Source organism: Equus asinus, unplaced genomic scaffold (assembly GCF_041296235.1).
Source record: "Equus asinus isolate D_3611 breed Donkey unplaced genomic scaffold, EquAss-T2T_v2 contig_815, whole genome shotgun sequence".
NCBI classification, from domain to species: domain Eukaryota; kingdom Metazoa; phylum Chordata; class Mammalia; order Perissodactyla; family Equidae; genus Equus; species Equus asinus.
This window is the reverse complement of record NW_027225533.1, coordinates 27501-50000: the sequence shown is the minus strand read 5'-3', so window position 1 is coordinate 50000 and position 22500 is coordinate 27501. Positions and strand designations below refer to the sequence as shown.

General features: G+C 61.1%; 1 long non-coding RNA gene across 1 annotated transcript; it reads right to left on the bottom strand.

The window, feature by feature from the left end:
- Positions 1 to 5981: 5981 nt before the first annotated feature.
- On the bottom strand, positions 5982 to 8716 carry LOC139044478 (uncharacterized). Its single transcript, XR_011501432.1, has 3 exons — positions 8314 to 8716; positions 6753 to 7023; positions 5982 to 6469 (listed from the first exon to the last, which is right to left on the bottom strand). It is a non-coding gene; the product is annotated as an uncharacterized lncRNA (long non-coding RNA).
- Positions 8717 to 22500: the final 13784 nt, after the last annotated feature.

The window sequence follows — 22500 nt, the reverse complement described above, 5'->3', positions numbered from 1 at the left end:
GGTGCGCTCCCGGCCCTCTGTCGGCTCCGAAGGCCCCGCGGACTCGTAGCCACGGGGTCCGGCGGCGCGCGGGTCGACCAGATGTCCGCGCCGAGCGCCGCGGGACCGCAGGGCGCTCGGCCTTCTCGGAGGCTCGAGGGCTCCGGCGACCCGGCGGACGAGCAGCGGCGAGGCCGCTGGGGCCGCCGCCCTGCCGGGTCGACCGGCGACCCGGCCCCCGGGTCTCGGGTCTCGGGGGGGTGGGCGGGTCGACCAGATGTCCGCACCGAGCGCCCCGCGGGGCCGCGGGGCCGCGGGGCCGCGGGGCGCTCGGCCTTCTCGGAGCCCCGAGGGCTCCCTGGAGGCCGCCGGGGCCGCCGCCCTGCCGGGTCGACCAGCTGTCCGGCCCGGACTTGGTCCCCGGAGTGGGGCGCGCGGGTCGACCAGATGTCCGCGGCGCCCGGGGCCGGGTCCCGGGTCTCTGGGTGCTCTGGGTGCGCTCCCGGCCCTCTGTCGGCTCCGAAGGCCCCGCGGACTCGTAGCCACGGGGTCCGGCGGCGCGCGGGTCGACCAGATGTCCGCGACGAGCGCCGCGGGGACGCGGGGCGCTCGGCCTTCTCGGAGCCCCGAGGGCTCCCTGGAGGCTGCGGACGAGCAGCCGCGAGGCCCCCGGGGCAGCCGCCCTGCCGGGTCGACCAGCTGTCCGGCCCGGACTCGGTCCCCGGACCGGGGCGCGCGGGTCGACCAGATGTCCGCGGCGCTCGGGGCCGGGCCCCGGGGCTCTGGGTGCTCTGGGTGCGCTCCCGGCCCTCTGTCGGCTCCGAAGGCCCCGCGGACTCGTAGCCACGGGGTCCGGCGGCGCGCGGGTCGACCAGATGTCCGCGCCGAGCGCCGCGGGACCGCAGGGCGCTCGGCCTTCTCGGAGGCTCGAGGGCTCCGGCGACCCGGCGGACGAGCAGCGGCGAGGCCGCTGGGGCCGCCGCCCTGCCGGGTCGACTGGCGACCCGGCCCCCGGGTCTCGGGTCTCGGGGGGGTGGGCGGGTCGACCAGATGTCCGCACCGAGCGCCCCGCGGGGCCGCGGGGCCGCGGGGCGCTCGGCCTTCTCGGAGCCCCGAGGGCTCCCTGGAGGCCGCCGGGGCCGCCGCCCTGCCGGGTCGACCAGCTGTCCGGCCCGGACTTGGTCCCCGGACCGGGGCGCGCGGGTCGACCAGATGTCCGCGGCGCTCGGGGCCGGGTCCCGGGTCTCTGGGTGCTCTGGGTGCGCTCCCGGCCCTCTGTCGGCTCCGAAGGCCCCGCGGACTCGTAGCCACGGGGTCCGGCGGCGCGCGGGTCGACCAGATGTCCGCGCCGAGCGCCGCGGGGCCGCGGGGCGCTCGGCCTTCTCGGAGCACCGAGGGCTCCCTGGAGGCTGCGGACGAGCAGCCGCGAGGCCCCCGGGGCAGCCGCCCTGCCGGGTCGACCAGCTGTCCGGCCCGGACTTGGTCCCCGGACCGGGGCGCGCGGGTCGACCAGATGTCCGCGGCGCTCGGGGCCGGGTCCCGGGGCTCTGGGTGCTCTGGGTGCGCTCCCGGCCCTCTGTCGGCTCCGAAGGCCCCGCGGACTCGTAGCCACGGGGTCCGGCGGCGCGCGGGTCGACCAGATGTCCGCGCCGAGCGCCGCGGGACCGCAGGGCGCTCGGCCTTCTCGGAGGCTCGAGGGCTCCGGCGACCCGGCGGACGAGCAGCGGCGAGGCCGCCGTGGCCGCCGCCCTGCCGGGTCGACCGGCGACCCGACCCCCGTGTCTCGGGGGGGGGGGGGGGGGCGGGTCGACCAGATGTCCGCACCGAGCGCCGCGGGGCCGTGGGGCCGCGGGGCGCTCGGCCTTCTCGGAGCCCCGAGGGCTCCCTGGAGGCTGCGGACGAGCAGCCGCGAGGCCCCCGGGGCAGCCGCCCTGCCGGGTCGACCGGCGGCCCGGCCCGGACTCGGGCCCCGGGTCCCGTGGCGCGCGGGTCGACCAGATGTCCGCGCCGAGCGCCACATGGCTGCGGGTCGCTCCGGCTTCTCGCAGTCCCGAGGGTTCCGCGGGCACGTAGCTGCGAGACCCGGGCGGCTGCCCTCCGCCCGGCTCACGGGGCGCTCGTGTCCATCAGCTGGTCGTGCGGAAATCCCGTGGTTGGCCTCCCTCCCTCCCTCCCTCCCTCCCTCCCTCCCTCCCTCGTCCAGCCGCCACGTTTTCGGGGTTCGTGCGACTGGGATGAAATAGACCTTCCCAACGTCAATCGGAGATCATCCATCATACCTCTCGAGTCCCCAAAAGCCAAGAAACACGCCAACCAAAACGCTTTTATTATGCCAACGGTTCCCGTTTTCATTCCTATCGTTTAGGGAGGTTTGGTGGCAGCAGCGGCCGAAAGCAAAAGGAAACCCGAGGAAAGCGGCTCCATCCACCAGGGCTGTGTCTCATCGGTGCCGACGCAGGAGGGACGGGCTTCGTTCGTTCGTTCGCTGCGGCCCAAATTCCCGGGCCGCCCGAGGACCGCTCGCACCGGCCCGAGGGAGGGAGCCCCGGCAGGCAGGATGCCTCCGGGGAAATGGCCAAGTCGACCGCGCGACCCACAACCCGCCCGACTGGGGGCGAGAAGGAGCATGGAGGAGGACTCCGTCCCCTAGTCGGCAGACGGCCCCGGGACAGGGACGTTCGCCAAAACCTCCCCAAGGCCGCTTTCCGTGACCGAGTCGGCCTCCCCGCCTGTACTCGTCCCGGCCCGAGAAACGAGACGCGGGGTGGATCGGGACCAGGCCACGCACCAGGCCGGCCGGCGCGGCATCCTCCCTCCCCCGACCTGACCTGACCTGGACGAACGCCTCCCCATCGCCCGCCCCCGCGAGGCTGATCCGTCCGGCCGGTGAGGAGGCCGCTTGTCGGGCGCCACCTGCTGCCCGGCATCCTCTTATATAGTGTTCGAGGAGGTCGACCAGGTGGCCCGGCCTGGATTGGGGGGGGGGGGGGCGCGGGGTGCGGTGTCCCGGGCGGCGGGGGACGGGGGGGGGGTAGGAGTGGAGAGGGAAAGGTGGGCGTGGAGAATGCCGGGGTCGGGGGTCGGCGCGGGGCGGGGCGGGAGTTGGGGATAGGGGAGGGGCGGGAGGCCGTCTGGACATGGAGGGTCGGAAGAGCGGTGGTGACAATGATTTTCATTATCATTTAGAAAGAAGAACGTGGACTTCTTTAGAGGAGTCCTTTGAATAGCTTCTCCATTTAGTTAACATACATCCAAATGGAGGTCGGGAAACTTGGGTCCTGTTAACATATGGATGGAAGTGGAAAGAACTATCGCGATGACCGTCCTTGTGTTTCTTTTATTTTTTCTTTCTTCCTGCTCCCCAAAGCCGCCCCCCCCACCCCCGCCCCGCCCCGCCCCGCCCCGCCCCGTCCCGTCCCGTCCCGTCCATAGTTGTAGGTTCCAGTGGTAGGTCTTTCGCGTTTCTGCTATGTGGGACGCCGCCTCGGCGTGGCTTGAAGGGCGATGCTGGGTCTGGGGCTGCGCCCAGGATCCGAACCGGTGAAAACCTGGGCCGTCGAAGCCGGGGGCCGGGGTGGGGGGCGCTACTTGACCGTTCGTCCACGGGCTCGGCCCCCGGCCCCTTGTTTTCTAGGGAGAGAGACAGAGAGACCCGATCCATTTTCCCTTGGCCTCTAAAGCGTGCGTGTGGTCGAAAGGCGACAGAGAGAGGGGTTCTGGTCCAGAAAGCCCCGACTGCGCCGCCGCGGGGATCGGTCGGTTCCGCCCGAACCGTCCGAGTCGGAAAGGAACGGACAGCTTTCCTCCTTTGGGCCCCTGACTTGGGACCGACAGGGGAAGAGGAACAGGCCTCTCTCCCTCACACCCTGGCCCCTTCCTCCAGGACGCCCTCCTTCTAGTCAGCCCGCCTCTGGCTTTTCCACACGCCGACGACCGCTCGTCGGCATGGACCCACCTTCCTTGGGGGACACCACCACACGACTCTCCCACTCGTCTGCCTGCCTTTCGTTGGCGTCGCTGCCAAAGGCGAGGGGTAGGGGTGGCGGTGGCAGGGACGGCAGGGGCCCAGCGGCTCTCTGGCGGGTGAGGAAGTCTTGCTGGTTCTCCTAGGTCGGTGATCTTTCTCGATCTCCACACACATTCTTCGTTTGGGGAGCCAAGAGACGCCCTCTGAGGAATCCCTATGGCCAGGGTCGATCACTTACTCGCTCACTGCCTCGGCCTCGGCCTCGGCCTCTGTCCATCTTGTCTCTCTCCCTCCCTCCCTCCCTCCCTCCCTCCCTCCCTCCCTCCCTCCCTCCCTCGTCGGTCTCTGTGTGTGGACGTCTAGGTGGAGGCGAGGCAGGGAGGCCACCCACCCACCCACCCACCCACCTACCTCGTGGTTTACCACACGCTCTACACGGAGGTAGAATTCCCATCCCACCGAATCCATCCTTTCCACGGGGCACAAGCCAGTGGCCTTCGGGAGTCTCTCTCCCCAAGGTGGCGCATCCGTCATGGCTATCTATTTCCAGAAGGTTTCCGTTTCCATCCCCTCCCCCCGAAAGAAAAAACGGCCCCACTCCCGGATCTGCCCCACCACGATCACCACCACCGCTGCCGCCGCCGCCGCCGCCGCCATCTGCTGTCGCCCTCTAGGGTTGGACCGTTCTAGCTCTCTCCTCTGTGTGGAATCGCAACGTAGGTCGCCTTGGATGTCTGGCACCTCTCACTTAGCAGAAGGTTTTGGAGGCTCAGGCTGGGCCACGCTTTGGCCCGGGTCAGTGTTCCGTTCCTCCGGATGGCTTCCTCGTTTTCCACGAGAAGGAGCCGTGAAGACGGAAAGGAAGGGCGGATGGATGGCTTTTCCCGTGCTACCGAGTCCCTCTCCCCTTTTCCCCAAAGCGTGAGGGGCGGTCGAGAGGATCGTCTCTGATGACAAAAGTCAGAGGCACCCCGGGTCAGACACCGTGCGAGGCGTTGGTGTGTTCTCGAGAGGAGAACACGTCCCCGTCAGCGTTTCCTGTCGTTCTCGTTCCGAAAGGATTCACGCGCCACCCCGTCTCCCTCAAGGTCTTAGGGCTGTCGTGCTCCGCAGCCGTCACGTGTCGTGGATCCTGGGCACCACCACGCCACCCCGCCCCCCCCCCCCGCCATAGCTGTCGATCGCTATGTGGCACGCCTACGTTTGCCCAAAAGAGCAGTCCGATGGACAGCGTGGTGCTTTTCCCAGCAGGCAGGCAGGTGAGAGTCACCCCTCTAGAAGGTTTCCAAGCCCCGTTCCATTCTCAGAGGCAGCTCCTTTGGCCATCAAGGAGGCAGGCGATGGGGGTGGGGGTGGGGATGGGGATGGGGCAGGGGCCTCTGTCCCTCTGTCGCGGTAGAAATGATTGGGAAAGGAGGGACGATGGGCGTAGGTCGACCATCCTGGGCGGTGGTGCTTTGGGAGCTTTTTCTAGAAGAAGGAGCGAACGGCGTTCCCTGGGAAGGGAGGAAACCAGAGGAGGTCCCCCTCAGACCGACCTGGCACGAGAAGGACACACACTCTCTCTCTCTCTCTCTCTCTCTCTCTCTCTCTCTCTCCCTTTTCTTCCTGACTTGAAATCAGGAGACAAAACTCCCCTGCCAAAGGGGCCCTCCCAAAACGGGGAGTGAGGAAGACCTCCTTCTCTTCACGGCTGAAGTTCTCCCTGCCTTTCCTGGACGGGAAGGATAGCACCTACGCCCGCTGCCGTCGGTGACTTTTAGTCCCCCTGGAGAGGAAGAAATTCTTTCCCGTGGCCGAACCCTGGCGGTTCGTTCGTGCTGCAGAGGACGTGACCCTCTCTGACACACCCAGGAACCTCCTCGCTCCGGGTCGAGGAGAGGGAGTTCTGTTCTGTGGTTTAGAATGGTGCTTAAAAAGGGATGTCGCTTACAAAGGGTCCTCGTCCCCCTTCCTAAACCTAAACGGACGGCTCGGCTCGGAGGCGTGAGATACGTTTCGCATCCTCCTCGTCGTCTTCACTCAAAGTTTTATTGGAGTTTGGAAGATTTTATTTTTTGTCTTTCCTTTTTCTCCCCAAAGCCCCCCGGTACGTAGTTGTGTGTTCTTCGCGGTGGGTCCTTCTAGCGGTGGTATGTGGGACGCCGCCTCAGCGTGGTTTGATGAGCAGTGCCGTGTCCGCGCCCGGGATCCGAACGAACCGATGAAACACTGGGCTGCCTGCAGCGGAGCGCGCGAACTTAACCACTCGGCCACGGGGCCAGCCCCTTACTGGATTTTCAAAACAACTCCGGGGGCCGGCCCGGTGGCGCGGCGGTGAAGTTCGCACGTTCTGCTCCGCCGGCCCCGGGTTCGCCGGTCCGGATCCCGGGCGCAGGACCCGGCACCGCTTGGCGAGCCACGCTGTGGCAGGCGTCCCACCTGGAAAGTAGAGGGGGATGGGCACGGATGTCAGCTCAGGGCCAGTCTTCCTCGGCCGACAGAGGAGGATTGGTGGCAGATGTTCGCTCAGGGCTCATCTTCCTCAAAAATAAAATAATAAATCGATTCGATAAAATGTCAAATAACACAACCGCGGGATCACGCTTAGAGTCACCCTTGGCCCGATGATGCCACTCCCCACCCCCCCCACCCCCCTGCCCCCCACCATTTGGAGGTGCCGTCAGTGGGATTCGTTCCTGTTTGTCCATCTTTCTTCCTCTTTTTTTTTTTTTTTTTAAAGACTGGCACCCGAGCTCATTGCCAATCTTTTCTTTTCTTTTTATTCCTCCTCCTTCTTCTTCTTCTCCCCAGAGCACCCCAGTACCTAGTTCTATATTCTCTTTGAGGGTCCCTCTGGTTCTGCCGTGTGGGACGCCACCTCAGCGTGGTTTGATGAGCGGTGCCGTGTCCGAGCCCAGGATCCGAACCTTCCAAGCCCCGGGCCGCTGAAGCGGAGCGTGCAAACTCAACCGCTCGGCCACGGGGTCAGCCCCTCCCTTCCTTCCTTCCTTCCTTCCTTCCTTCCTTCCTTCCTTCCTTCCTTCCTTCCTTCCTAAGGAGGAGGAGGCAGGCACTGTGTGAAGTCGCCAGTGAGTCTGTGGAAAGAGACGGAGGATTTCCCATGGGAAGCCGGGGCGGGGGACACGGACCGATGTCGTGCGAACTTGAAGGTGAAAGATCAAAAAACCCACACACGCCTAGAGCGGCGGGTTGCCCGTTAGGAGTTTGCTTGCCGGGCCCATAACGCAGGGCTCATCGATGAGCCAAACCGTCCGTGATCCTCAAGCAGTCTAGTAGGGTTAGAGAAAGGAGGGGGGCACTCTTTCTGCCCCAGATGAGGCGAGTTTCTCAGACAGCCACCCTGCCCCAACATCTCCCCTCCCTGCCTCCCGGCCCTTGGTGGACTGCGGCCTAAGGGTGGGGGAATTGAAGAAAGCCGTTCAATGGAAAAAAGCCCGAGGCCATGGGAGAGAGCTTCCTGCACTTGAATGAAGCCCTGACGCCAGGCCCATCGGAATGAATGGGCCTGACCTCCCCTCCCCCCTCCCCCCTCCCCCCTCCCAGGCTGGCGACTCGGCAGTGGAAGGCTAGGGGTTTCTTCCGAAATGGTGAACCGGCCCCCTTGTCCACAGGAAAACCACACACGGGTACAGCCTAGGCCGGATCTCAGGCCAAGTCGTCAGGGTGGCAAGATGATGGCGGATGAGAGGAAACTTGTTCTGGGACCGCACCGCCCCCCCCCCATCGCCTCTCTGGCTGAGAAGAGGGCTGGGGAGCGGTGAGGGTCAGGGGGAGAGTGGGGGCGGGGCCGGGACAGGGACCACCGGGCAGTAGGACGGGAGTAGCCCTGAGGCCTGCCTGCCTGCTTCCTTCCCTGCCGGCGCAGGGCTGAGAGAGGCACGGGGCACGCTGGCTCCTGCCCCTTCACTCATTCGGGAAGCCTCCTGTTGTTGCTCCTGAGGTGCCGGCTGCGGTGACAGACAGAGCAAAACTCCTCTCTCTGTCTATTTCTTCAAAGGCCCGAGTCTGAGCTACGACAGATTCCCCTGTGGCTCAACCCGCAACCTCCCATCCTGCCAGACCAGACCCCTTGTCTAAAAACCTCCACTGGAGGAGCTCTTCCACCTGACTCGGAAAGGAAACACCAGCCCCGCCTCAGCCTCACACCCACCACCACCACCACCACCCGCCCCCCCCCCCCCGCCCCACTCTCCTCCGGACCCAGATACCTAACAGAGGGAACAAAAATCCAAAAATCCTGCTGCTCTCCTTCTACCACCTCCACTTCAGAAGAGTCAGTCTCCCCCGAACACCTCAGACTCTGTGACTTCCCGCGGCCTCCCTTTCCCCGTCCCCATTCTCTCCCCGGACGGGCCCCATCTTACACTTGAACGACAGCTCCACCGCTCGGGGCAGCTGGACACGATGTCCCAAAGTGGCCCGGACGGTAGCCTGGTCGATTCCAAAGGACCCACGCACGCAGTCGGCCATAAACGTGGTGTGGAGATCGTGGACGTTTGCGGGCCTCTGATGAAATCGCTGCTCCGGGGACCCCGGCGTCTAGGACCCGTCTTCTCCGTGTTCTTCACACCGTTGCTCCTGGGCCGGTTATTCTCTTCCCTCTCACTGACCTTAACGTTTTGTCTCTGCCATTGAATTTTGACTGTGCGAATGTGACTTGCCGCTGTAGGGCTGCGTGGATCTCTCAGGCATCCTGCTGTGCCGTGCGGGGGGGGGGGGGGGGGAATCCTTGGTGGGTGGGTCGATAGACGTCCCTTTGGTTGTGCCCTGGAGGGGAGAGACAGAGGGGACGACTCAATCCACCACGAACGCTGATGTCGCTCCGATAAACCTGTAGCGGTGATTCTAGTTTATGGCCCGTGTCCTGAAAATAACTTCCCGAAGGGCCAGCCCGGCGGCACAGCGGTTAAGTTCGCACGTTCCGTTTTGTCAGCCAGGGGTTCGCAGGTTCGGATCCAGGGTGCGGACGTGGCGCCGCTTGGCGAGCCACGCTGTGGTCAGCGTCCCGCCTATCAAGGGGAGGGGGATGGGCACGGATGTTAGCTCGGGACCACTCTCCCGGGGCAAAAAGAGGAGAATTGGCAGCAGGTGTCAGCTCGGGGCTCGTCTTCCTCGAAAAATAAATTAATTAAATTAATAAAAACAACTTCCCAAACCTCTCTGATAACTTGAAGCTTTGAAGTTTTGCGAGGTGAAATCAGGTGATAAAAAAGTCCACGGACGGGGGCGGCCCCGTGGCCGAGTGGTTAAGTTCACAAGCTCCCCTTCGGCGGCCCAGGGTTTTGCCGGTTCAGATCCCGGGCACGGCACGGACACGGCACCGCTCGTCGGGCCGTGTGGAGGCGGCGTCCCACATGCCACAACTGGAAGGGCCCTCAACTAAGATAGACAACTATGTCATGGGGGGGATTGGGGGAGAAAAATCGGGAGGGGGGGAAAAGAAAACAAAAACGGAAGATTGGCAACAGGCGTTAGCTCTGTGAGGGCCGATCTTCCTCACCCAAAAACTAAAGTGAGATGAAATCAAATAAAGCGAAGGAAAAGATAAACCTATGAAATCCCATGTTTCTAAAAGTGGCCAAGTGTTTAGAAATTGGCCAAGCGACGGAATGCTCATGGGAAGGACAGTTCCTAATTGCTGGCTTCTTAGTTTTCACCAAAATTAAGGTTCGTGAGGGTTAAAAAATCTACTTAACAAATGCGATGAAAGCCACTAGGCCGGCCCGGTGGCGCGCTGGTTAAGTGTGCCTGTTCCGCTTCGCCGGCCCGGGGTTCGCCAGTTCGGATCCCGGGGGTGGACGTGGCACCGCTGGGCGAGCCACGTGGTGGTAGGCGTCCCACATATGAAATAGAGGAAGATGGGCACGGAGGTGAGCTCAGGGCCAGCCTTCCTCGGCAAAAAGAGGAGGATTGGCAGCAGTTAGCTCAGGGCTCATCGTCCTCAAAACAAAACAAAACAAAACAAAAAGCCACTAAAAGTGAATATGGGAAACATCTTTGTGTTCAAGGAAAGTGAGATGGCTGCCTTCAGGCAAGAGGGCCTAAAAAGTAAAGATCGTTTTGTCTGTGAAAAGGTGATCAAAGTTTCACGGGGAAAATAATCTGAGAAAAAGGCCTGTTCGTGGTCAAGTGGCCTAAAATTGGAACGAGTGGACAGATAGAAATGGCGAGCGATAGGATCTATGGGAGTCTATGAGGAAGCCATTGGGTGTCGGCCTAATTCGGCCTGACAGTGTTTTTCGAAAAGGGCCTGACGTGGCCGTCGAGCACGCATCGCATCGTAGATCCGCTTTACACATTTCCTACGGCAAGAACCAATGCCCTTAAGGGAAAGGAGCAGCTTCCCCGTGCTCGGGCCTTTCCTTAAGGAGAGGCATCTTTCCTTAGGCTAGGAGCGGATGGTTGCGCTCACCTTTGACCATCCGGCTCCCCTGTGACCACCCAGGCCCAGACAACCGACCTGCCACCCAGCAGTGTCTGTCGATCGCTGTGCCGACAGAGCAGTCTCGCGACTATCATCCAAGGGACCTTTCGATCCTATGTGAAACGTCCTCTCTGGGGGTCTAGAAGCACTCTGTACACCCCACTTCCCGGGCACCCTCTCTTCCTTCGGGAAGAAAGGCCCCGGGCCACAGTCCTCACATTTTAGCTCAGAATAAACGCACCCCGATTTTCACGGATAGATTGGTTCCGGATTATTTCCGTCGACAGAATGGAATCAAGTCAATGAGTTTCAAGATCGGAGGGAAGCTGATGCAAAATCAGAATTTGTTTTTCTCACTCCCGAAAGGATACTTTTCTCTAACTTCTAGTCTCCTCCTGATAAAGACATTGGAAAAGGTTTCTCTTGACCTCTGAGGGAATCGACACCAAAGACAGAGATCCTCCATTTTGTCAGAATGATTTCCTAGGCCTCCAATGGAGGAGGCCTCCCTCGGACGGGAGCTCAGCTTTTGTTTTGCAACAGTTTTCCTCTCTCTGCTTGCCTTTAACATCTCCTTTCCCGTTCTTCTTTTTTGGAAGGGAAATACGTGCACCGCTGGGGAAAAAAAAAAAAAAAAGAATTTTCTAAATGACCAAAGAAGATCTACGACTGTTGTTATTTTGGTTTCACGGAGCAGTTCCACGTCCACATTTACTCCATTTTAAACACCCACACACACTCACAGCACGGCGCTGTGAGGATGTCCCGGGGAACTCGATTTGTGGAGGGAATGGCTGTGAGGTCTCTGCCCCCCAACCCCCACCATTTGGGTGCTTCTGCTTGTTGATGAGGACGGGAAGCCCTGCTGAAATCCATATTCTTATCACCACACGTGCATCTGCACCCATGCTCCCCCCCGTGTGTCGTCTTTGGGCTTTGCTGTGGCCCCGTGCGGAGGGAGACCTGTTTTGTGTTGTAAACTTTTCCGCGGCCAAGCGGCTCGGTCCTTTCCTCTACGACTTGTGGGCTCTGTCTGTCCGTCTGCCTTAGAGAGACCCTCTGGGCCGGAAGTGACAGGCTGCACACAATTCCTGACAGACTGCGGACAATTCCTCCGTCGTCACGGTCCTTCTCTGATGACGTGCATGGTTTCGGTTTGACAGCGACCCCCACCCCCCACCCCGCCGTGATTTTCTAAGTCCTCCCGGGAGCCCGGGAAGTGCTCGGGCCGCTCCGGGAAGCGGGGGCCGGCAGCCCCGGCCTGCCCCGTGGCATCTCCGGGGACTTTTCCACCTCTGTCCGCGTCAGCCAGCCGGCAGCCCCGCGCCCGGCCCGGCCCAGAAGTCACGTGGGGAGTCTGTCCCCTTCCTGGCAAGCCCACCCACCCCACCCCCCTCCCCGCCGATTTTCCAACACCTCCTTCTGCGCCCAGGGTTGCCCTGTGCTGCCTGGGAGCTCCGAGGTGGACACCCTGGGGCCTCACGTGGTGACCTCCCGGCCGCCCCAAGCGGGCCCAGAGAGAAAGAGAGAGAGAGAGAGACAGAGAGAGACAGAGACAGAGACAGAGACAGAGAGAGACAGAGACAGAGACAGAGACAGAGACAGAGAGAGACCTGACCCGGCGGTGGGCTCAGGCTGTGCACTCTCGCTGGCTGGTGACCCGGTTCCCTCCCGCTGACCCCTCCGCGCCGGTCGTTGGGCGCCATCTGGCGGCCGCTTTTACAGAGTGGCCCTCCTCCGGAGCCCCGGCGACATGAGCAAGGGATGGGACTCGCAGGACGTCTGTGTGGTTTCCAGTGTGGGGCTGTGTGGAACAGAGCTGCTAAGAACATTCATGCCCCGGATTCTGTGTGAATGAACAGGAACGTGGCCGCAGCCCCCACCCCGCCCCCCGCCCCAGCCCCCGGGAGTGGTGGGAGTGGTGCCCTCCAGACCACCCTCGGGTTGGATGCCTCCCTCCCTGGAAGGACTCACGGGACTCCACAAAAGCTGACTTCCTGGAGGTCCAGCGGAGACCCCCAAGGCCCAAGGCCCCCCCCCCCCCACCCACCCACCACAGATCACTGTGGAAGCCTTAACGACCCAAGGCTCCAGCTACATACAGACGCTCTTAGGAGGCAAGATACACCAAAGGCTTATGTAGGTTGCCACTTTCGGTGGTTGTTTCCGCGGCGTGTCAGTTTTGGAACCCGCCACGCCCTTTTTCACAGAGGCCATACCGTTTCCCTTCACCACCAGTGAGGCGTGAGTGACTGACTTGGCTTCTCCGCGACCTGACTAGCAGTTTGATCCTGTTCCGGTATTTGGAAGAAGGCAGTCTCACCCATGTGTCCCCACAATGTCTCCCTCTAATTTTCTCACTTGCTTTTCCAGGGAACAGCTCACATCTTTTCATGCGCTTATCGGTCATCCATGCGTACCTCCTCCACCCCAGGTGAAAGTGCCTGCTCTGTCTATTGGTCTTCCATTCGTTTTGTATTTTTCAGTGTTGATTTCCCCCGGGTCTCCACTCCATTGTGGGTTTTGTTTTTTGTTTTTTGTTTTTTGTTTTTTTTTTTTGCTTAAAGATTGTCACCTGAGCTAGGCACTGTTGCGCTGCTTCCTCAGTTTCAGAGGGTACCTTTTTCAGGGTTGCTTTTTGACCGGGTCTCCTCGCCATTGTATTTTTTTATTTTTTTTTTTTTTGCTTAAAGATTGCCACCTGAGCTAGCCTCTGTTGCCCATCTTCTTCGGTTTCAGAGGGTAGATTTCTCAGTGTTGCTTTTTCGCCAGCTCTCCACGCCCTGGCGTCTTTTTTTTTTCTGCTTGAAGGCTGCAACCTGAGCTAGCTTCTTTTGCCCATGTTCCTCAGTTTCAGAGGGTGGATTTCTCCGTGTTGCTTTTTCCCCAGGTCTCCACACCCTTGTGTGTTTCTTTGGCTTAACGATTGCCACCTGAGGTAGCCACTGTTGCCCATCTTCGTCCGTTTCAGAGGGTGGATTTCTCAGTGTTGCCTTTTCGCCAGCTCCCCACGCCCTTGTGTGTTTCTTTTGCTTAAAGATTGTCACCTGAGCTAGGCACTGTTGCCCTGCTTCCTCAGTTTCAGAGGGTACCTTTTTCAGGGTTGCTTTTTCACCGGGTCTCCTCGCCATTGTATTTTTTTATCTTATTTTTTTTGCTTAAAGATTGCCACCTGAGCTAGCCTCTGTTGCGCTTCTTTCTCAGTTCTAGAGGGTAGATTTCTCCGTGTTGCTTTTTCCCCAGGTCTCCACGCACTTCCTTTTATTTTTCCTTAAAGATTGCCACCTGAGCTAGCCTCTGTTGCCCATCTTCGTCGGTTTCAGAGGGTAGATTTCTCACTGTTGCTTTTTTGCCAGGTCTGCACGCCCATGTGTTTTTTTTCTGCTTAAAGGTTGCAACCTGAGCTAGCTTCTTTTGCCCATGTTCGTCAGTTTCAGAGGGTGGATTTCTCCGTGTTGCTTTTTCCCCAGGTCTCCACACCCTTGTGTGTTTCTTTGGCTTAACGATTGCCACCTGAGCTAGCCTCTGTTGCCCATCTTCCTCAGTTTCAGAGGGTGGATTTCTGAATGTTGCTTTTTCCCCAGGTCTCCACGCCCTTGTGTGTTTCTTTTGCTTAACGATTGCCACCTGAAGCCAGCCTCTCTTGCCCATCTTCCTCAGTTTCAGAGGGTAGATATTTCAGGGTTGCTTTTTCCCCAGGTCTCCACGCCTTTGGGTTTTGTTTTTGCTTAACGATTGCCACCTGAGCTAGCCTCTGTTGCCCATATTCGTCCGTTTCAGAGGGTGGATTTCTCAGTGTTGCCTTTTCCCCAGGTCTCCACGCCCTTGTGTGTTTCTTTTGCTTAAAGATTGCCACCTGAGCTAGCCTCTCTTGCCCATGTTCCTCAGTTTCAGAGGGTAGATATTTCAGGGTTGCTTTGTCCCCAGGGCTCCACGCCTTTGTGCTTTGTTTTTGCTTAAGGATTGCCACCTGAGGTAGCCTCTCTTGCCCATCTTCCTCAGTTTCAGAGGGTGGATTTCTCCGTGTTGCTTTTTCCCCAGGTCTCCACGCCCTTGTGTGTTTCTTTTGCTTAACGATTGCCACCTGAGCTAGCCTCTGTTGCCCATCTTCGTCCGTTTCAGAGGGTGGATTTCTCAGTGTTGCCTTTTCGCCAGCTCCCCACGCCCTTGTGTGTTTCTTTTGCTTAAAGATTGTCACCTGAGCTAGGCACTGTTGCCCTGCTTCCTCAGTTTCAGAGGGTACCTTTTTCAGGGTTGCTTTTTGACCGGGTCTCCTCGCCATTGTATTTTTTTATCTTATTTTTTTTGCTTAAAGATTGCCACCTGAGCTAGCCTCTGTTGCGCTTCTTTCTCAGTTCTAGAGGGTAGATTTCTCCGTGTTGCTTTTTCCCCAGGTCTCCACGCACTTCCTTTTATTTTTCCTTAAAAATTGCCACCTGAGCTAGCCTCTGTTGTCCATCTTCGTCGGTTTCAGAGGGTAGATTTCTCACTGTGGCTTTTTTGCCAGGTCTGCACGCCCTTGTGTTTTTTTTCTGCTTAAAGGTTGCAACCTGAGCTAGCTTCTTTTGCCCATGTCCCTCAGTTTCAGAGGGTGGATTTCTCCGTGTTGCTTTTTCCCCAGGTCTCCAGACCCTTGTGTGTTTCTTTGGCTTAACGATTGCCACCTGAGGTAGCCTCTGTTGCCCATCTTCCTCAGTTTCAGAGGGTGGATTTCTGAATGTTGCTTTTTCCCCAGGTCTCCACGCCCTTGTGTGTTTCTTTTGCTTAACGATTGCCACCTGAAGCCAGCCTCTCTTGCCCATCTTCCTCAGTTTCAGAGGGTAGATATTTCAGGGTTGCTTTTTCCCCAGGTCTCCACGCCTTTGGGTTTTGTTTTTGCTTAACGAGTGCCACCTGAGCTAGCCTCTCTTGCCCATGTTCCTCAGTTTCAGAGGGTAGATATTTCAGGGTTGCTTTGTCCCCAGGGCTCCACGCCTTTGTGCTTTGTTTTTGCTTAAGGATTGCCACCTGAGGTAGCCTCTCTTGCCCATCTTCCTCAGTTTCAGAGGGTGGATTTCTCCGTGTTGCTTTTTCCCCAGGTCTCCACGCCCTTGTGTGTTTCTTTTGCTTAAAGATTGCCACCTGAGCTAGCCTCTGTTGCCCATCTTCGTCCGTTTCAGAGGGTGGATTTCTCAGTGTTGCCTTTTCGCCAGCTCCCCACGCCCTTGTGTGTTTCTTTTGCTTAAAGATTGTCACCTGAGCTAGGCACTGTTGCCCTGCTTCCTCAGTTTCAGAGGGTACCTTTTTCAGGGTTGCTTTTTGACCGGGTCTCCTCGCCATTGTATTTTTTTATCTTATTTTTTTTGCTTAAAGATTGCCACCTGAGCTAGCCTCTGTTGCGCTTCTTTCTCAGTTCTAGAGGGTAGATTTCTCCGTGTTGCTTTTTCCCCAGGTCTCCACGCACTTCCTTTTATTTTTCCTTAAAAATTGCCACCTGAGCTAGCCTCTGTTGCCCATCTTCGTCGGTTTCAGAGGGTAGATTTCTCACTGTTGCTTTTTTGCCAGGTCTGCACGCCCATGTGTTTTTTTTCTGCTTAAAGGTTGCAACCTGAGCTAGCTTCTTTTGCCCATGTCCCTCAGTTTCAGAGGGTGGATTTCTCCGTGTTGCTTTTTCCCCAGGCCTCCAGACCCTTGTGTGTTTCTTTGGCTTAACGATTGCCACCTGAGGTAGCCTCTGTTGCCCATCTTCGTCCGTTTCAGAGGGTGGATTTCTCAGTGTTGCCTTTTCGCCAGCTCCCCACGCCCTTGTGTGTTTCTTTTGCTTAAAGATTGTCACCTGAGCTAGGCACTGTTGCCCTGCTTCCTCAGTTTCAGAGGGTACCTTTTTCAGGGTTGCTTTTTGACCGGGTCTCCTCGCCATTGTATTTTTTTATCTTATTTTTTTTGCTTAAAGATTGCCACCTGAGCTAGCCTCTGTTGCGCTTCTTTCTCAGTTCTAGAGGGTAGATTTCTCCGTGTTGCTTTTTCCCCAGGTCTCCACGCACTTCCTTCTATTTTTCCTTAAAAATTGCCACCTGAGCTAGCCTCTGTTGTCCATCTTCGTCCGTTTCAGTGGGTGGATTTCTCCGTGTTGCTTTTTCCCCAGGTCTCCACACCCTTGTGTGTTTCTTTGGCTTAACGATTGCCACCTGAGGTAGCCTCTGTTGCCCATCTTCCTCAGTTTCAGAGGGTGGATTTCTGAATGTTGCTTTTTCCCCAGGTCTCCACGCCCTTGTGTGTTTCTTTTGCTTAACGATTGCCACCTGAAGCCAGCCTCTCTTGCCCATCTTCCTCAGTTTCAGAGGGTAGATATTTCAGGGTTGCTTTTTCCCCAGGTCTCCACGCCTTTGGGTTTTGTTTTTGCTTAACGATTGCCACCTGAGCTAGCCTCTGTTGCCCATATTCGTCCGTTTCAGAGGGTGGATTTCTCAGTGTTGCCTTTTCCCCAGGTCTCCACGCCCTTGTGTGTTTCTTTTGCTTAAAGATTGCCACCTGAGCTAGCCTCTCTTGCCCATGTTCCTCAGTTTCAGAGGGTAGATATTTCAGGGTTGCTTTGTCCCCAGGGCTCCACGCCTTTGTGCTTTGTTTTTGCTTAAGGATTGCCACCTGAGGTAGCCTCTCTTGCCCATCTTCCTCAGTTTCAGAGGGTGGATTTCTCCGTGTTGCTTTTTCCCCAGGTCTCCACGCCCTTGTGTGTTTCTTTTGCTTAACGATTGCCACCTGAGCTAGCCTCTGTTGCCCATCTTCGTCCGTTTCAGAGGGTGGATTTCTCAGTGTTGCCTTTTCGCCAGCTCCCCACGCCCTTGTGTGTTTCTTTTGCTTAAAGATTGTCACCTGAGCTAGGCACTGTTGCCCTGCTTCCTCAGTTTCAGAGGGTACCTTTTTCAGGGTTGCTTTTTCACCGGGTCTCCTCGCCATTGTATTTTTTTATTTTATTTTTTTTGCTTAAAGATTGCCACCTGAGCTAGCCTCTGTTGCGCTTCTTTCTCAGTTCTAGAGGGTAGATTTCTCCGTGTTGCTTTTTCCCCAGGTCTCCACGCACTTCCTTTTATTTTTCCTTAAAAATTGCCACCTGAGCTAGCCTCTGTTGTCCATCTTCGTCGGTTTCAGAGGGTAGATTTCTCACTGTGGCTTTTTTGCCAGGTCTGCACGCCCTTGTGTTTTTTTTCTGCTTAAAGGTTGCAACCTGAGCTAGCTTCTTTTGCCCATGTCCCTCAGTTTCAGAGGGTGGATTTCTCCGTGTTGCTTTTTCCCCAGGCCTCCACGCCCTTGTGTGTTTCTTTTGCTTAAAGATTGCCACCTGAAGCCAGCCTCTCTTGCCCATCTTCCTCAGTTTCAGAGGGTAGATATTTCAGGGTTGCTTTTTCCCCAGGTCTCCACGCCTTTGTGTTTTGTTTTTGCTTAACGATTGCCACCTGAGCTAGCCTCTCTTGCCCATGTTCCTCAGTTTCAGAGGGTAGATATTTCAGGGTTGCTTTGTCCCCAGGGCTCCACGCCTTTGTGCTTTGTTTTTGCTTAAGGATTGCCACCTGAGGTAGCCTCTCTTGCCCATCTTCCTCAGTTTCAGAGGGTGGATTTCTCCGTGTTGCTTTTTCCCCAGGTCTCCACGCCCTTGTGTGTTTCTTTTGCTTAAAGATTGCCACCTGAGCTAGCCTCTGTTGCCCATCTTCGTCCGTTTCAGAGGGTGGATTTCTCAGTGTTGCCTTTTCGCCAGCTCCCCACGCCCTTGTGTGTTTCTTTTGCTTAAAGATTGTCACCTGAGCTAGGCACTGTTGCCCTGCTTCCTCAGTTTCAGAGGGTACCTTTTTCAGGGTTGCTTTTTCACCGGGTCTCCTCGCCATTGTATTTTTTTATCTTATTTTTTTTGCTTAAAGATTGCCACCTGAGCTAGCCTCTGTTGCGCTTCTTTCTCAGTTCTAGAGGGTAGATTTCTCCGTGTTGCTTTTTCCCCAGGTCTCCACGCACTTCCTTTTATTTTTTTCCTTAAAAATTGCCACCTGAGCTAGCCCCTGTTGCCCATCTTCGTCGGTTTCAGAGGGTAGATTTCTCAGTGTTGATTTTTCCCCATTTCTCCACGCCCTCTTGCTTTTTTTTTTTTATTTCCTTAAATGTCGGCGCCTGAGCTAGCTTCTTTTGCCCATCTTCGTCAGTTTCAGCGGGTAGACTCTCCGCCTGCCTTCGACAGGCCCTCTGGACTGGAAAGCTTTCCTCCTCCCGTCATCACGGTCCTTCTCGGATGACGTGCCTGGTTTCGGTTTGACCGTCCCCGCCCGCCCTGATTTTCTAAGTCCTCCCGGGAACCCCGGGGGCGCTCCAGCCGCTCCGGGAAGCGGCGGCCTCCCGGCCGCACCGGCCCAGCCCGGCCCGGGCCGCCCCCTGGCCTCTCTGGGGGGAACTCTCCCCTTCCCCTTCCCGGTGATCGCCCGAGAAACCTTTTCCGAGTCCCCCTCCTGCGGCTGGGGCTGCGCCTTGGCGGCCGGGAGCCCGCGGGCGGACGCCCCGGGGCCGCACTGGGCCGGGAGGCTGGGTCCGAGGGGGCTCCGGGACGGGATCGGGCGGCCCGGCGGCCCGGCTGTGCTCCCCGGCGGGCCCGCGCTCCGGCTCCGTCCCGCTGAGGCGGTCGTCGGTCGCCGGGTGCCACCTGGCGGCCGCTTTTATATCGTCTCTTTCCTCCGGAGCTCCGGCGACGCGGGCCAAGGGACGGGACTCGGCCGCGGTGACCGAGGCAGAGTCCCGGGAGGCCGGCGTCGCTGGCGGGATCTGGCCCGGTGGCGCCGGGGCGTGAGCGCGACGCCCGCTCGCCGGAGATTGGAGGTGCAGGCTACTGAGGGAGGTGGCTGTCGCCGCGCCGCCCGGTGCCGGCCGGGGTGTGGGGCCTCCCGGACGGGTCGACCAGCAGCCGCCGGTGCCCCTCCGTCCCCGGGAGGGGGTGGGGGGCCGCCGCGGGGGAACGGGCGAGGGAGCTCGTCCCGTGCCCGGCCGTCGTCCCGAGGGCGGCCCGGTGGTCGGGCCTTCCGCGTCGCCGATCCCCTTTCCGCGCCCCGCTCCGGAGGTGGGCGACCGGCCGGGGCCTTGCGGGGGAGGCCCGTGGAGGGCGCGACGGGCTCGGCCGCCGGGCTGGCCTTTTCCCCACTGGTCTTCCGAGTCGACCGGCTCTGGCGGTGGGGACCGGGCCCGGTCCTCGGATGCCTCCTCCTCCGTGGCAGTTTTTTTTTCCAAGTCCCGCCCTGGAGAAGAGCGTGGACCGGCCCCGGGAGCCCTCGAGGGCGGGCCGGGGAGGGCGTCCCCGGCCCTGACGCGTGCCCGGGGTGGGTCCGGGCCGTCGGACCGGACTTCTCTCTCCGAGTTTCGCGGGTCGCGTCTTTGTCCGGAGGCGGGAGGGGGCCGGCTCGAGGCGTAGGTGGAGCCCCGGCTGAGGGACGGGAGCCACGGTCCCGCCCCGGGCCCGGTCGCCGGAGGCGCCTCCGCGGAATTCTTTTCTAAGTCCTGACCCGGCGACTCAGAGGGAGGGACCGACCGGTCCCGGCCCGCGCGGGCGGCCCGGGGAGGCTGTCCCCGGCTCCCCCTGCCGCCACGCTTCTGGGGTCGACCAGATGGCCCCGGGAGCTCCGGGCCTGGTGGCGATGGGGTCGTGCTTGGGGTCTGGTGGCCGTGGCCGTGATCCAGGGGTTCCCCTGGTGATCCGTGGGTGGGCCCCGTCTCCGGGCGCGGCGATTCTTGCCCCCGAATGGGTGGTTTTGTGCCGCCAGATAAGTGCTGACACGCTCTGCTTGGGTGACAGTCGCCCGAGAGCTTCCGGGTGCCTGGATGCGTGTGCGGGGAGGGCTCCGGGCTCTGGCCGAGAACAGGACGCCCGTTTCCACCCCCGCCGCTTGAGCCGCCCGCTGGGGCCTGCGCGCCGGCTCTTGTGCGTTCCAGGCGCCCCCACGACCGTGGTGCCACCTCCGGTCTCTGGTACCCGAGGGCGGCGGGGTTAGGGGCGCGGGGTCCTCTACCACGTGCACTCCCTGCCGCCGGCACCCGGGTGCGGTCGCGACTTACCCCATCCCACCGGCTCCGTGCCAGTGCGTGTCAGGCGTTCTCGTCCTGGGGTCGTCGCCCGCGCTTGCTGGAGAAGGAGAGGGGTCGGTGAGGCTGAAGCAGGCTCCTCCGCTCGCTGTCCTCGCCGGCCTTCCCTTGCTCGGGGGTCCCTCGCGTTATGCTGCCGACCGATGTGGTGATGCTGTGCTCTCCCGGGCCGGGCCTAAGCCGTGCCAGACGAGGGACGGACGTTCATGGCGAACGGGACCGCTCTTCTCGCTCTGCCCGCGGGTCCCCTCGCCCGTTCTCCCCCGCTGCGAGTGGCGTGTGGGAGGCGGCAGGGGTGCGGAATCCGGCCCGACCTCGCTCCCCCGCCCCGTGCCTCGTGGCGTGGGCGGTGTCGGGGTCTCCGTGACGCGGCGGATGCTCTGCCTGTTGCCTCTTGGCTGTGTCTCGCGGGCGGCCCTCCCCGCGGTGGGGCGGGCCGTGTTGCCGCCGCGCCGCGCGCCTTCCCGGGCGCGTGAGCGCGTTCCCCAGGCCGTTGGCGGTGCCCCTGGAGCGTTCCAGGTCGTCCCTCAGGCGCCCGAGGCCGAGTGGCGGTGTCGTTCCCTGTTCCCGTCGGCCTCCTCAGGTAACCGCTGCGCTGGTGTGTCTGAGGAGCGGGGGGGGTCGAGTCGGTAAGGGAGGCGTGCCCCTCGTCCCCCTCGGGGGGGACGGGTGCCTCGTCGCCCCCCACGGCGTGCCGTGTGGGGGCGGGCAGGCTCGGGCGCGTGCCCGCGCGTTCCCCTTGCTGGGGTTTCCCCGCGGGTGTGGGAGTGACCGTGGCGGGCCGAGCCAGCGGCGTGGCGCTGGCTCTTTGGTTGGGAGGTGCTGTTTGATCGGCACCTCCGTCCCAGTCTCTGCCTCCCTTGGTCTCTCGGCCTGAGGGGAGGCACTGACTTGGGAGCCGCACAGGGGCCTTGTAGATCCCTAGCTAAGCCCAGTGTGGCCAGAGATGGCGAGCCCGGGGCAGCGCGGGCTCGCGGCCCTGACCACGGACGCTCCGACTTGCTCTAGGCCTTACCTCTACCGCAGACCCCTCCTGCATTGCGTGGCCATGGTGTCTGTAAGCGCCTTGGTGGGCCCGATGGCGGACGATGGGCGGGGGCGACACGCCCTCGGTGAGAAAGCCTTCTCTAGCGATCCGAGAGGGTGCCTTGGGGTACCGGACCCCCCAGCCGCCGCCCCTCCTTTGCGCGTAGTAGCCACGGACGCCACCACCGTGGCGCGTGGGCAGAGCTGCTCTTTGCCTACCGCGGCCGGCGCCTCCCCCCTCCGAGTCGGGGGAGGGTCACGCCCGGCCGGGCCGTCGTCGGGCGCGGGGCCGCGCGTGTGCGCGAGCGTGCGCGTGGTTCTCCCGTCGCGCGCTGGGGCGGGGAGAGGGCCCGGCCCTGTCCGGGCTCCGCCCCGCCGCGAGCGGCTGGCTCTCCGCTCGCTCCCGTCCCGAGCCGCAGCCGGTGGTGGCGTGCGGGCATGGGTGGGGGCCGCCGCCGCTCTCGGGCGCGTTCCCTCGGGACGTGGGCCCCGGAGCAGACCAGACAGGCAGACGGGTGGCTGGGTGGACGGGGCGGCCCCCGGCGGCGGGGGCGCCTCACGTAGGCCCCGGCGGTGGGGCCGGGCCCGCGGGAGGCCGAGGGGTGGCTGAGGCCGGCCGGCGTCCCAGGCGTCGTGGGACCGCCCTCGCGTGTCGTTGGCGGTGGGATCCCGCGTGTGTTTTCCTGGTGGCCCGTCCGCGCCCGAGGCCGTCCCCGGGAGCCTTCCCGCGAGCCCGTGCTCCCTCCGTCGAGGCGCGCGCCGCGCTCCCCGCTGCCCCCGGTGCTCCCCCGCCCGGGCAGACGCCTGGCCGCGCCGCCCACCGGCCGGGACCGAAGTGGGCCTCGCCGTGCGGGTGTCGCCTCCGGCCACCGAGGCCGGTGGTGGCCCCGGGCGAAGTGCTCTCGGCTCCGGTCGGGTGGGGCCCGCGCGCCAGGCGCCCGGCGCGGGACGCTGGCGCCGTGTGCGGGAGAGCCCTGGCCGTGGCGGGGCCGAGCCCCCGTGAGCTGCGCGCGGG